The sequence below is a fragment of the Watersipora subatra genome, chromosome 9, assembly GCF_963576615.1.
Source record: "Watersipora subatra chromosome 9, tzWatSuba1.1, whole genome shotgun sequence".
NCBI classification, from domain to species: domain Eukaryota; kingdom Metazoa; phylum Bryozoa; class Gymnolaemata; order Cheilostomatida; family Watersiporidae; genus Watersipora; species Watersipora subatra.
This window is the reverse complement of record NC_088716.1, coordinates 1,398,912-1,412,011: the sequence shown is the minus strand read 5'-3', so window position 1 is coordinate 1,412,011 and position 13,100 is coordinate 1,398,912. Positions and strand designations below refer to the sequence as shown.

The 13,100-nt window shown below is 34.9% G+C and overlaps 1 protein-coding gene across 1 annotated transcript in view; it reads left to right on the top strand.

Annotated features, from left to right (window-relative positions):
- LOC137404150 (nuclear mitotic apparatus protein 1-like) overlaps positions 1 to 13,100 on the top strand; it is a 321,406-nt gene that overhangs the window by 39,449 nt on the left and 268,857 nt on the right. The window lies entirely within an intron of this gene.

Below are 13,100 nucleotides of genomic sequence, written 5' to 3'. Positions count from 1 at the left end.
TTTTTGCCAATTCTACCGGACTCTGACATTTTGGACACTTATAATGAGTACTTCGATATTCCAATTGATGTCCAAAGCAGTGACAGTAAAGAAAATGACGATGATATTTTTCTAACGATTCTTATAAGATTATTACAATATTTAATAATAAGAATAATTATTCAGTTTTATCGGATTATTATAAGATTTAATTATAAGAATATCCTTTAGAATTTAGAAGATCAAAGTAAGCCTATAGTGACCGATGGTGTGCAATATGTTACTGTTATTATTTTTCAAAAGATTTTGTTGATGATACTGCGGCTGTAGTCAATATTGCGGTACTGCTAAGCCGTTTTTAATGTCTGCAAAATTAAGAAATAGGCCTACATTTTCTTATAGATATACATTTATTTCTATAGTTCAAGAGCGATCAAGTTTATAGAGATCAAGTAGGCATGCAGCCATAGAGATCAAGTAGGCATGCAGCCATAGAGATCAAGTAGGCATGCAGCCATAGAGATCAAGTAGGCATGCAGCCATAGAGATCAAGTAGGCATGCAGCCATAGAAGACAAGTAGGCATGCAGCCATAGAGATCAAGTAGGCATGCAGACATAGAGATCAAATAGGCATGCAGCCATCGAGATCAAGTAGGCATGCAGCCATTGAGATCAAGTAGGCATGCAGCCACAGAGGACAAGTAGGCATGCAGCCATAGAGATCAAGTAGGCATGCAGCCATGGAGATCAAACAGGTAAAATCTGTTTAGATTTTTGAATTCAGCGTAATTTTATAGATATATAGATGAATATCACAACTTCTTGCTATTGCTTGCTATGAGCAATGATATACAGCCTCCCCCCAAGCCTGTGTATATTACACAGCGGCTTGCCATTTTACTTATAATATTACATTTCTCCCATTGCAGAGGAGAGATATAAACATAACATTTTCCTTTCATTATTCCTGTTTGTTGTACATAATAACACCCAGTACATTACAGCTACCATTGCAGTTCTCCTATTGCACTGCAGTGCCATTCGACTGCTAATATTGCATTTCTCAACCGGCAGTACCCTTTCTTTTTCAATTATCACTTTGGTAGTGGGCTGCATGACGGGAATCTCTAGTATATAAATTAAATTTTTTTTGAAATATAACAAAATATGAATACAAATTATTCTTGCCTTAACTAGAGCTGTTAAAATAATCGGTTAATTTAAATCCTTAGCCAATCCCCGCAAACTATTTTATTAGGTTTACTCTATTCACTAGGTTGCGCAATCTGCTCTTTTTTAGACTGTTCAAAAGTTGGTAGTCAAACAAAATTATTCAAAACCTAAAGCAACCAACTAGGCTTACAATGATGAAGCAATGTTTCTTTTTTATAGTACTTGGGATTCTCCAATTCCAATCAATTTAGTTTGGGCTGTCATCGTACAATTAAACTTATGCTTAGGTACAGTTGAGCCTAAACTTTTGTATAGTTATATTTATACACATAGATGCCAGTTGAAAAAATATCAGTACATTTTAACTACCTGCCCTCATAACTTGTGATAGTGTTCTTCATAGTTGGTTCGGAATGGAAAACGCGTGGCGAATATTTATAGGTTTCAACGCGGCCGCCAGCGCATTTATCATAAAAAGCTCAAATGGAGTCGCTTATAATAGTTTATTTGTTGATAACTCGTTCGAAAAAAAATAATACAGGACGTACACATGTATTGGCTGATCATTATAATAGACCATTTTCTTTGGGTACTTTTGCAGAACATAAACGTAACTCTCACTAGAGAACTGTCACCTTCCCCCCCCCCCCCCCTTCTACAGGTATACGGCAGACAATGCTACTGATCGCATAATGTGACTCAAAACCTATCGGAAATTTTATTACCTAACTGCTTTGAACATGTCATTCACGATTCATAAATGACGGCTAATTAAACGCAGCTGCAAGCAATTATAACTGAAGTTCCTTCTAAAAGTTTCCAAAGTAGCAAATTTGATTTTGCGGTGGTATGACACGTCGCGTTAGGCTACCCTATCGAACTAAGGTTACGTCATCGCGAACGCATTATGTTTTATTATTGCGTTTCACGCTCTGGCTACGCGCAAGCCAAATATGTCTCAAGAAGAATCTACACATGTTGTCTGTGAGACTGTACATGTAAGTGTTTGATCAATTATGTAACCATATTTCAATAATTATGAACGTTCAACAATGTATTTTACCTGCCGTTTTATACTATTTTGGCATTATTTTTTGCTATCGGGTCAACGTAAGTTGGTCAGATCTCTTATTATCGTCATCATTATAATTGGATTTTCCACCACTTGGCCAGCGCGTAAGTGTGGGAGAACATAATATATTGGTAATTAAAAAGAGCTGTTTTTACTAAGAGCTTGTTTTGATATCTTCACTGTAGTTCTATTGCGTTTGGCGATTCAGTGGCTAATTGTATATTCGAAGAATTGCAGTTTCACTCAAAGTTTATTAGTGTTAACTCGCGCCAAGAATGACAGCCGATGTCGTGGACAAAAATACGTAGCACAATATAAGCAAGGAAGACAACATTTAGAGTAAAGCCAGCCTAGTTCCACAAAATAACTTATGTTTTGCATAAATATCTACGTCTGAAATGGTTGAAGTAGTGCAAACGTTTTACCTGTTTGCACGAGTTGGCTACTTGGTGCTTCCAAGTTTTTATAATATGAAAATGTATATGGTAGTTTCACAAGTATTGGCTATCGTTTCATGAGCATAGGTGGTACATGAGAAAAAAGAAATTAAAAACGGGCTCATATCGCTAGCAATACAAGCATTGTGTATGGTGGTGGTAAGAAGCAACAGTGAAGTCTGTAGTTCAAACATCACAACATCTCATTTACTTTTCGATTACACTCAACAGAAATTAGACATCACATAACCTAGAAACAGGAAGGTTTAGCACTCAAAACATCCAATAGTACGCAACTTTTATAAATCGATGTCTTGCAGAAATGTAAGTCCATTGCAGATCTTCATACACTAAAATTTAATATATAAATGTAGCGGCTGCAGTGAAAAATTATGTTCACGATGAACATATTATTTTAACCATTTAACCTTGCTGTGGTATGGGCGCAAATGTGTTTGGGCAACTGCATTCATTAAGGCATTGATGCTTCATGTGTTTGTAATCAGCCCAGTTGAGAGGTTAAGATTTCTTAATATAATATTTTACAGTAACTGCTAAAAGTCGAATTTTGATATATTACAAGCTACAGTAGGCTTCAGTTTAGGCCCGCTATCACTTGTCAAAAATATGTGTACAGTTGGAAACGTCAATATAATGGTGCGATGTTTTTGTAATATTCCTTTGTCTCTTTCTTCTCACTGCCTCCTGTTATAAAAATACTTGGTATTTTCATAGCACCTTCCTTGTGCTTTTTCTTCTGCAATAAGATGTGAGCAAAGTGCCTTAATTTAATAGCTAGTTTCTAGTTTTACTAGTTTAAAGGCAATAATAAGTTATAAAAAATTATTATATTGTTTTTGTGAACTAAACAGAAAAACATGATGATTAATCAAACTGAATTAATGCAAAAACTTGAATAGCTGATTGAGGCGTTAGTGTTAAAGGCATACTTGCAACGAAATTTATATTACAGTTATTTGGTATCAAAAGATTCACCACTTCTTACTATGCTGTGTTGTAGGTACAAAATATGTCGAGATGTGATTACAAGCTCTTAAAAGCCCAAAAACTAACAGTTAATCGCCGCCATCATGAACCGCCGTAGCTACATATATTGGGTATTTTAGCTAAGCTAGGGTAATTTTGGGTATTTTCTCTTCTGCAATAATGTAGGAGACATAATAGGAGAGAATAATGCAAAGTTCCTTAATTCGATGGCCGAGTTCCAATTTTAATAGTCACACATGTTGTACCTGTAAGCAGAAACAGACTAATTGTAACCAACAAACATTTAAGTTATAAAAAATAAATGAAAGATTAAAAATATTCTAAACTGTCAAGACCTTTCACTTTTTCATTCCACTCTCATCATTCGTCATTGTACTCCTGGTATTTTTTGTAAAAGCGTGATCTAATCATATAGGCTATACTTTGGGCAGCTCTTAATCTTCCTTACAAAATGGCCAAAAGGAAAATCATGACCCTGAGACATTGCCTGACATGTGAGAACTTTTTTGGGTGTCTAAACTGTAGCCTTTGTTTAACGTATTAAACTCATATAATACTAAGTGAATGCCCTTTACAATACCCTTACATTGCAATTACAATGCCTACACTATATTACCTAACACATTACTTTTACACTATACTAGGGTTGCGCGATAGCTCGGTAGTCGATGTCGATAGTTGTCTTTCTCGATATGAATTTGTTGCCTATTTTTAGCCTATCGAAAGATCCGAAACAAATATCTCGTTATCGAATAATAAAAAATAATATAACTCGATAGTTATCGCCCTCGAATAGCTCGAACACAAGATTAACTCAAACGGATCTGTTTGGTCCTTTCCCACGCAATGATAAATTGCTTTAGATAACTCGACCTCAACTTGGTTAACTCGAACAGTTTTTTGCCCAACGGCCACTACGACGGTTGTTATCGCTATAGAATATCACTTTATTTCGAGCCATAGAGTCAAACCTCAACTTTTAGTAGTTCTTAGACGTGTTATTACCATCATCTGCAAAATATTTTCGATAATGACTTTTCTGAAGGTTTGCAAAAATCAAATTTTGCCAATCATCTGATTAGCGATGGCCCTCCAAAAGCTAAGAAAAGTGAGCTAACCTTCGAATAAACTTAAAGGAAAATCGGCAAATTTGATCTTGGTTAAAACAGTGATATACAGCCCCTGTATATCATTCCTGGGGGCTGTATATCATGGGTTAAAATGCTCAAAAAAAGATGTCTTTTTTCCGAGCATTTCAACATCGATCAAGTTTGGTTTTGTTCATCTGAAAACGTCCTGGCAATCACAAGACGTCAAACAACAAACCAATCTCAAGTGATAGAAAAGTCTCGATACTTTCTGATGAAATTTTTTTAAACTCCACACTAGAAGCTTTTTAATTTGCAGCAAGCCATCTATGCGTTTGATTTATATACAGTTTGTACATTTGTCGACTAATAAATACATGGACTTGTGACAGTGTTCTGATAAATTGAATGGCTCTGATAACTCGATCACCTTTTCCTATTCCTTCCCACAGTCCTCGATCTCTTCAGGCACGATAATTCGATAGTTTTACCAGCTGCCAAGTCACTTGATAACTATCGGTGAACTCTGTCTGCTCATTGATAATTCGATACTATCGCTATCGGTGGGACAACTCCAACGATAGTCAATAACACCTTTTCAAACAACAAATGCCATCCCCACACTATACTACCTACGACTGTTTATAAGTTGCTTTTGTTACTCCTGCTACACCATGCATTCATCTGGTGAGGCTGAGAGCCCAGCATGAGATGTAATGTCGTAAGGCATATTATAACTAACGTAATGAATATCTTCACTATTATTGATTGCTGTACTCAGTTGAAGGCATAATCTAATGGGTAAGCTCGTGGCCTCTAGAACTGGAAGTGCCAAGATCCAATCCTCTGTGAAGTGTATTTTTGTCACTATCTCTAAAATCACTAAATCTGATCTCTATCACTGGACAGACCGACTCCCACATTAATGTATTTTAGCCAAATGCCTGGCACAGTTGTACGAGGGATAAACAACAACGCAATGAATTTGAGTAACATACTTGGTAAGCTAGCGAAAGTAAACTTGTATTTACTAAAACAATGACCGCGTTTGCAGACGGCTGAATAATAGTTGTCTTGCGTAACTATAATCAACTGTTTAGTTAATGACCTCATGAGCTTCAAGCTTGATTATTTCAACCAATGCAATAAAAATGCTAGCAGCCATTGAAAGGTTTGTTATCGTAGTGTAGTGGATTAGATTGCTGGCCTGCCGACAGGGAGGTTCTGAGATCAAATCATCTGCGAGGCAGATTTTTTATTCCTAATTTTTAAACGCATCAACTGGACTGGCCACAAACATTGAGATTCATATATATGGATATACACCTTTGCAGAACTTTGATCAGGTACATTTCATCCAAGTCCTTCTGCTAGCTCTACCATCATAAGCTCATTAATATACTCCTGAATATTTTATGAATAAGTGATGTTAGTTTCCAACACATTCACAGCACTCAAACACTAGTTTCCATTTCAGTCAGTGCTTTTGTTATTCCCTATTTATTGGTATGACGTCATTGCAATAAGCCAAAACTTTCCTCAAGCTATTTGCAGTGTACACGCAGTCACAACCAGCCAAGCTATGTTCATTAATTGTATGCAAGCTTTAATAACAAAATGATTCTGTTGAAACCTCAAGTTGAGCTGGAGGTTTTGGGAGATGTCAAAACACTTGTCAAACAGTATTTATACGTTCTTTAGTAGTTGTGGTTTTGCTGTCTCATTCTTCACTCATCATCAGTTTTAATCTTGACTGTGAGTTTTCATGCTCTCAAAGTCTGATGAGATAAAAGGAGAGACATATCAGTTTATCTTTTAGTTTTAGATTTCCAGTGCTTTCTATTATTCAGTTGTCTTCTCTTTATCATCTATTTAGTCAGTTTACCCTATTCTATTTTTAGACTATCAACACAATAGTCCATGACTGCGGTGTTAAGTCACATGACATAAGCAACATGTCATCTAATTTGCGCTTGTACTCCTATTTTCAAATTTTTAACTTTTCATTCATTTGAAGCATCTACATACAGCTGCACCCGATGTTTACATTATCAGTGCTGCTGCTTGAATCTGCCAGCCATATTTTAAAATTGGAGCAAACCATGAACTGAAGACTAAGTTTACTCTGACTGCCACTGTAACAGTGTATTTTTATAAAATTCTCATAGTTCAAGGCTATTCTGTCCCTTTGGTTGCTTACAGTCTCCAATATGACAGCTGGCATCAAAAAGGTCTGGATATTATACTGTTTTTACATTCAGGAGTTATGTGCTCTTCTATGTTCAAATAATCTGATTGTTCAGCCTCATTAACTAGCAGATGGAATAGAACAATTATGGTGCAACAAGATATATCATAAATTAGGGATACTTGATTATCTACCACATAGACCTGCACATGTCTGTAAATTGGGAGTTACACTCTCCATATGCATCTCAATCTAATGATTAGGAAATGATCAATTAGTGACTCCAATAAGAGCATAAAAGATATATTCCCTTATTCACCACCCACCAGACTCGCTTATCTCAGCTCATCATGTACCCTGATCATCACAACTACATATAGCTGCCGTATTTCTTGTGTAGGCTTCCTGTTACATTGTGTGCTGTTCCCTTCCCAGTTACTCGCTTATTCTGGCAGTTCCAATGTTCAGGCCAGATAGGTTAGTGGTTGGCTCCAGTTTCAGCATCCCAGTACTTTCTTTAAAGGCTTAGTACATGTCATGTCCAATATAAAACAAGAGTGAGGAAAGTTTTGACCTTTTTAGAATTTTTCACTTCAAAGAATCTTCTTGGTTTTAATTTCAAATTTTCATCTTGTGTATTAAAATATATTACCGGAGAACCTCTAACTGAACGCTATGGCGCTCTATTTTCTACCCTTTTTTACAGTGGTGTTCAATTGGAGGTGGCATTCATATTGAGGCAGGCAGTGTACTTTTTGAATGGCTCGTCAGAACTCTCGAAAGATAAACTTAGCTCTATTACGGGCGAAGCGAAACATAAATATTATCACTTTTAAACATAATCATATCGTTTACATTAATAACGATTTTTTTATTGTTAGCGATTAATTATCAATACTGTATAATGGGCTCTTTTCTACTGATCACTTGATATTATGGGTTCATAAAAGTCAAAGAAAGTCAGTGACAGTCAAATAAAGGTGGTATTCAAATGTAGGTAGCGTTCAGAGGTTTTACGGTATATTAGATTTGAATTGTTATAGGGAGAGTGTTATTTTAGGATATCAAAGTACTTTTATGTACTACTAGTCAAAGCATCTAGAGATGCTTTGACTAATGCTTAACATAATAATACCTCACTAATTTTTGACTCCCCTTATAATATCTTCTTGTTCATCAATAGAAATAGAGCCATACCTCAACATACGAGCTTAATTAGTTCTGAAACATAGCTCCCATTTCAATTCTTATATCTCCAAACAATTTTTCTTATGTAATTAATAAAAAGGAATTAATTGGTTCCTTTCAGAACAATAAAGAAGCTAAAGTGGATATTACAATGGAAATGTGTTTTTCATTGGTCTAATTCTCTACCTGCAGTCACAAAGTAACAAGTACATATCTAATGGGTATGGTCTACAATAATTATTTAGATAATTAGATGAGTAACAAGTAACATATCTAATGATTATGATCTACAATAAAACAACATCTTTATATGCAGTACTGTATAGAGTTCTCACCTTCGAGACAGATGGTATAGAGGCTAGCGGTGGTTCAGGAAATACTTGACTACAACTCATTCTGAACACTACACTTTTGTCATGCTACGCAACAGTAAAGATACTTTACATTTAACTTAAATTAATTTAACTGACTACGCATACAATTATAAATAAGTTTTTATTTTACCTTAAGCTTATTCAAATTTTGTTTTCCTTTTTTGTACTTTTCGAATAAGATCATTTTGCTTCACTTTTATACTTTTTATCACTTTCACTCACAGCTAGCTTTCTTTATCATTTTTATCCAAGGAGAAAGAATGAGTGATGCTGTTCTCGTAAGCATTGAAACTGTCTCGTATGCTAGTATCTCTAATTGGTCTCATATCTCAAGCCATGTATTGGCTCAGAATTCATCTCGTATCTTAAATTTGTTACCAGTTGAAACGCTCTTTTATTGACGCATACAGTGTTTCTATTGTTCGTTTCACAAAGGAAGAGAGTGGATGTTTACATAGGATTAATATAGCTATCTAAGAATATATTTGTACTATAATATATTAGTAAATATATTACCAAAAATTCTGTCACCACTCACAGGTTTCACTGCCGATTTTTTAACCTAGTTTATCGAGCAGTTTTAAATAACCTAAATTCTGTGGTGATTGTCACAAAAGGAAAAGATGAGAGTCAGCAATATAGTAGCTCTGTGAAGTTTTGTTTACAAGCTATATTATGTGACAGACAATCTGGTGAATGCCAGCTGGTCACATTGGTTAAGTGCTCTCTTCATTTCCATTCACTGATTTAAAATAGCTCAACTTTTAGCACTGGGTGGTCCCTCATTGTGTGGCAATAGCTAAAAACTGTCAGTTTGAGCTCAACAATATAGGATAGTAGGTGGGCCTTGGGTGTGATGCAGAGGGCTCGAGGTCAACTCTATGGTGAGACTCTCAGTAAGACATAATAGTAACAGGTAATAATAGTAATTATAATATTAATAATAGTAATGTTTGTAGTACTTTATAGCTATCAACTAAAACTAGTAATTTATTGATAATACTTTGATTATAGCTCTGTTTCTCTTGTTTCCTAAACAGATAGAGAAGTGGTATCACATGTTTTAATTCCATCCTGTATCACACCTGTATTATTTATTAACGATTTTGTGTGTTTATATGGAATTCTTATATAAGGCGCATCATGGCGAGTAACAATCATGCTAATCCTTCCATGACAGTTTCATCTTATTTTACAATTTCAGGTCAACTTAATAAAAAGTTTGATATCATCAAGAATTTTATTACTCTTCGATAACTATCTGCGGATTAGATACGCCCAACCAAAGGTTGACAATGTACGCTCACTACGCATGGGGATTATTCTGTACTTTGCTCGTATGAAACTATGTCATATGCGGAGGAACTTTGGCTGAATGACAGATCAAGTTGACTTAGAGGGTATGTCAGAGGATATTCAGTTTATAATTTAGAATTGTTTACTGCTAAAATTACCATGAAACCTCAATATGAATGACATTGCATTCTATTTTTAACCTTTTCCCAATTTATAATAGCGGTCAAATAGATGGTAGTGTTGTATTTTGCAAATAGCTCGTCTGAATTTTAAAAGGTAAGTTTGACCCTTTGTCAGGCGAAGTCAATGTCTTAACCCTTAATCTCATCAACTCTTTTGAAAGCAATAAATCTGCTAACTTGTTGAGGATCTCTAAATAATAAATTTGGGAAGCCGAGTAATATCTCTACTAGTTGATATCGATTGCTTGCAATTAATCCGCGTTGATTCGTATAGCAGGTGATTCTGTTGCCCTGCCTTGAAATTTGTTAGTGTTTCAAATTTTTTATTTTGTTATAAGTTTGGAGGTATAATATCATGCTATACTGTATTTAACACAGTTGCATACTAGCTCATTGCACTCATCGATATGTTTGCTACAGTTTGCAGTCAAAACTGACAGGATAACCGTAATGATGCTATTAAATAATATATGCTATAAATCTGGAGCTTTACAAGCTTTATAGTAATAAGTTAGTAGATCTTACAAATGTATACATTCACGAACAAGTGACAAACAAACCGTACTTACTACCTGCAGAAACAAAAATTAAGATCTTTGAAACTGAATATTTGCTCGTCAGCTTCGCCAATTGTGTTCCGATTGTTGCATTCGATAGAACAAACATCTTTTGGCTATTCAATACCTTCCATAGTGTTTTCTGATCTCAACTCTTCTTCTGCGCCGCTGAACTAAATGATATTAACGTTCAAACAACTTTTTGAGCAGAGCGAGACAACTACGGGTTGCGTTTCGTGCAAATGATAAACCTATAGCGGCATCGCTAAGCACAACTTTTAGACTAAAACTAGTCACTCACATACCATCGTAAATATAAACCGTTTTTTACATACATCAAAGTATCAATACCGTGTCAAACCAAAGATCTACTTTTAGCAGGGCAGTATCCACCTGTTTGAAAATGGTACTGCAGGAAAAGTCTAAGAGAGGTACCGAACGCCCTCTCAGTTGGGGGAGGGGGGTCTGGGGATCCTCCTCCGGAAAAATCTTTAGTATGTACTTGTATAACTAGTCAAAATGGTGCAAATCTAGCACACTTGGCTTCTGATGGGCACATGTTTTAACAGCAATTTTTTATAAATATATTACTGTTTATTGAGATTGTCTTTAACAACGCTTATTAAAAATATAATGTGAATGAGAGCTGCAAAAGGGGTTGGCCACTGCTAGCATGAGGTAGAATTATCACCGGGTATAATGCTGAATGGTGTAGAAGACGAGTAGTCTCCTATGAAATAATTTATTTACATAATATTGTAGAGTTGAATGGTAAAATTAATAGAGCACCATGTTAAAAATAATGCACTTATACTATAGTCTATAATACTGAGCAAGAAGTAGAAGATTTAAGTTTGAGCTATCAAATAATATTTGATCAAATAATATTTTATTTTACCGTTTGGAAAGTCAAGCCGATGTTGACTGGTATTTTCAGCTTTTATTCTTTTCCAAGGAGGCGCGATTTCTTTAGCACAAAGCAACGCCTTTCGGGTAATCGTTTCATATCTTAATTTATCGACTAATATCTTGTTGATGATATTTAGAATTTACTAGCATTCATATCCTTTGTTTAACGTTCCGAGACGGCAGCTTAATAAACGTCTACCGAAAGCGACATAAATGCCGTTTCCCCACGCAACCGATAAACGACCTTTTGGCAATTTTGCCAGCCAAAGTGATAAAATCAAGCAAAAATGACATGAATTCCGGGATTTTTATCTTCACAAATAGGTACTACCATGGCAGTAGCTGCAGTATAGGATGATACGGCCCTGACGATTAGTCTAATACAGATATTATTCATTTTTACGGTGTTGCTTTCAAAGCTAATTATAATCGTTTGTTATTAATGGAACCGAGTCATTATTACTACAATTTGGAGAACAATTTTTTACTTGCTATTATGGGTTTGTAAAGTTAAAAAAATGTCGAAGTGATGTTCAAATGGAGGTAACATTCATTTATAGGTTTTACAGTAAGTTAAAAAAATTGAAAAGAATTTATCTACTGCTTTTTGATTGCAGATGCTAATACCAAACTTTGTATTTAGAAAAGTTGTAAGAAAACTTAAATAGTGTTCACTTACTGGTAACTGTTACTTAGCTTGCCTTGTCACATGATAAACTGACCAAAGATAAAATATCTAATTTTATTGATTTAAGCTGGCGTACCTTATCACAATTATGGCCACATTTTGCAATGAGCAGACAAATCCTTATTTCAAACAAAACTTCATGTGTCTTTGAAAAGCGTAACAAGCTTTCAAGCATCCTTGACTTCAATGCTGTTTATTAGCTGCCCTTAAACTATGTGTTTGGTATTTGGGAATGTATATGAGAAGCACTTGCCTTAATTAGTAGAGCTTGACTAGTACGTGCCACTAGCTATCTTACTATGTGTGACATTGGCTAGCAAGTGTCTATAAGTTATGCATTGTTGTTGCTAGCTGAATGTGAGTAGCTGATATGCTGGGATATTTAACATACATGTACTTACTTGAGTCTTTAAATATTTTCATTAACTATTTACTGTGTGTGATTGATTATTACTAAAATGTAATATAAAACATTGTATTAAGTACCTACATATTAATCAAAAATATTAATTAAATATTAAATATTTACTGTTTGTGATAGACTATTTCTAAAATGTAATATAAAACATTGTACTCAGTACTTACATGGTAATCAAAGACGGATATTTATCTTGAGTTCTATTCAATTGTAGCAACACGGATTGTATAAAGGTTTATTTTATAAAATTTCCTATTCGTCACATTACTGCTAGTGGTCACAATGTGAATATTTATAGTGCCCGAGGCCATGCTGTTACTAGTAAAATAACATCATGTTTGTTATTTTATTATATGAAATTATGCAGATAAACTTCACTTTAAATACTAAACAGAAAGTGAAACTAACCAAGGCTGTGGAACCAGCCAATCATGAAGCTGCAGTAACAACTAGCTTCTGTTCCTTTATTCAATATCTTATAAATTCATCATGAATCACTGTTTGAATATATCTTATTCAGCTCAGCCAATCAGGAGACAGAT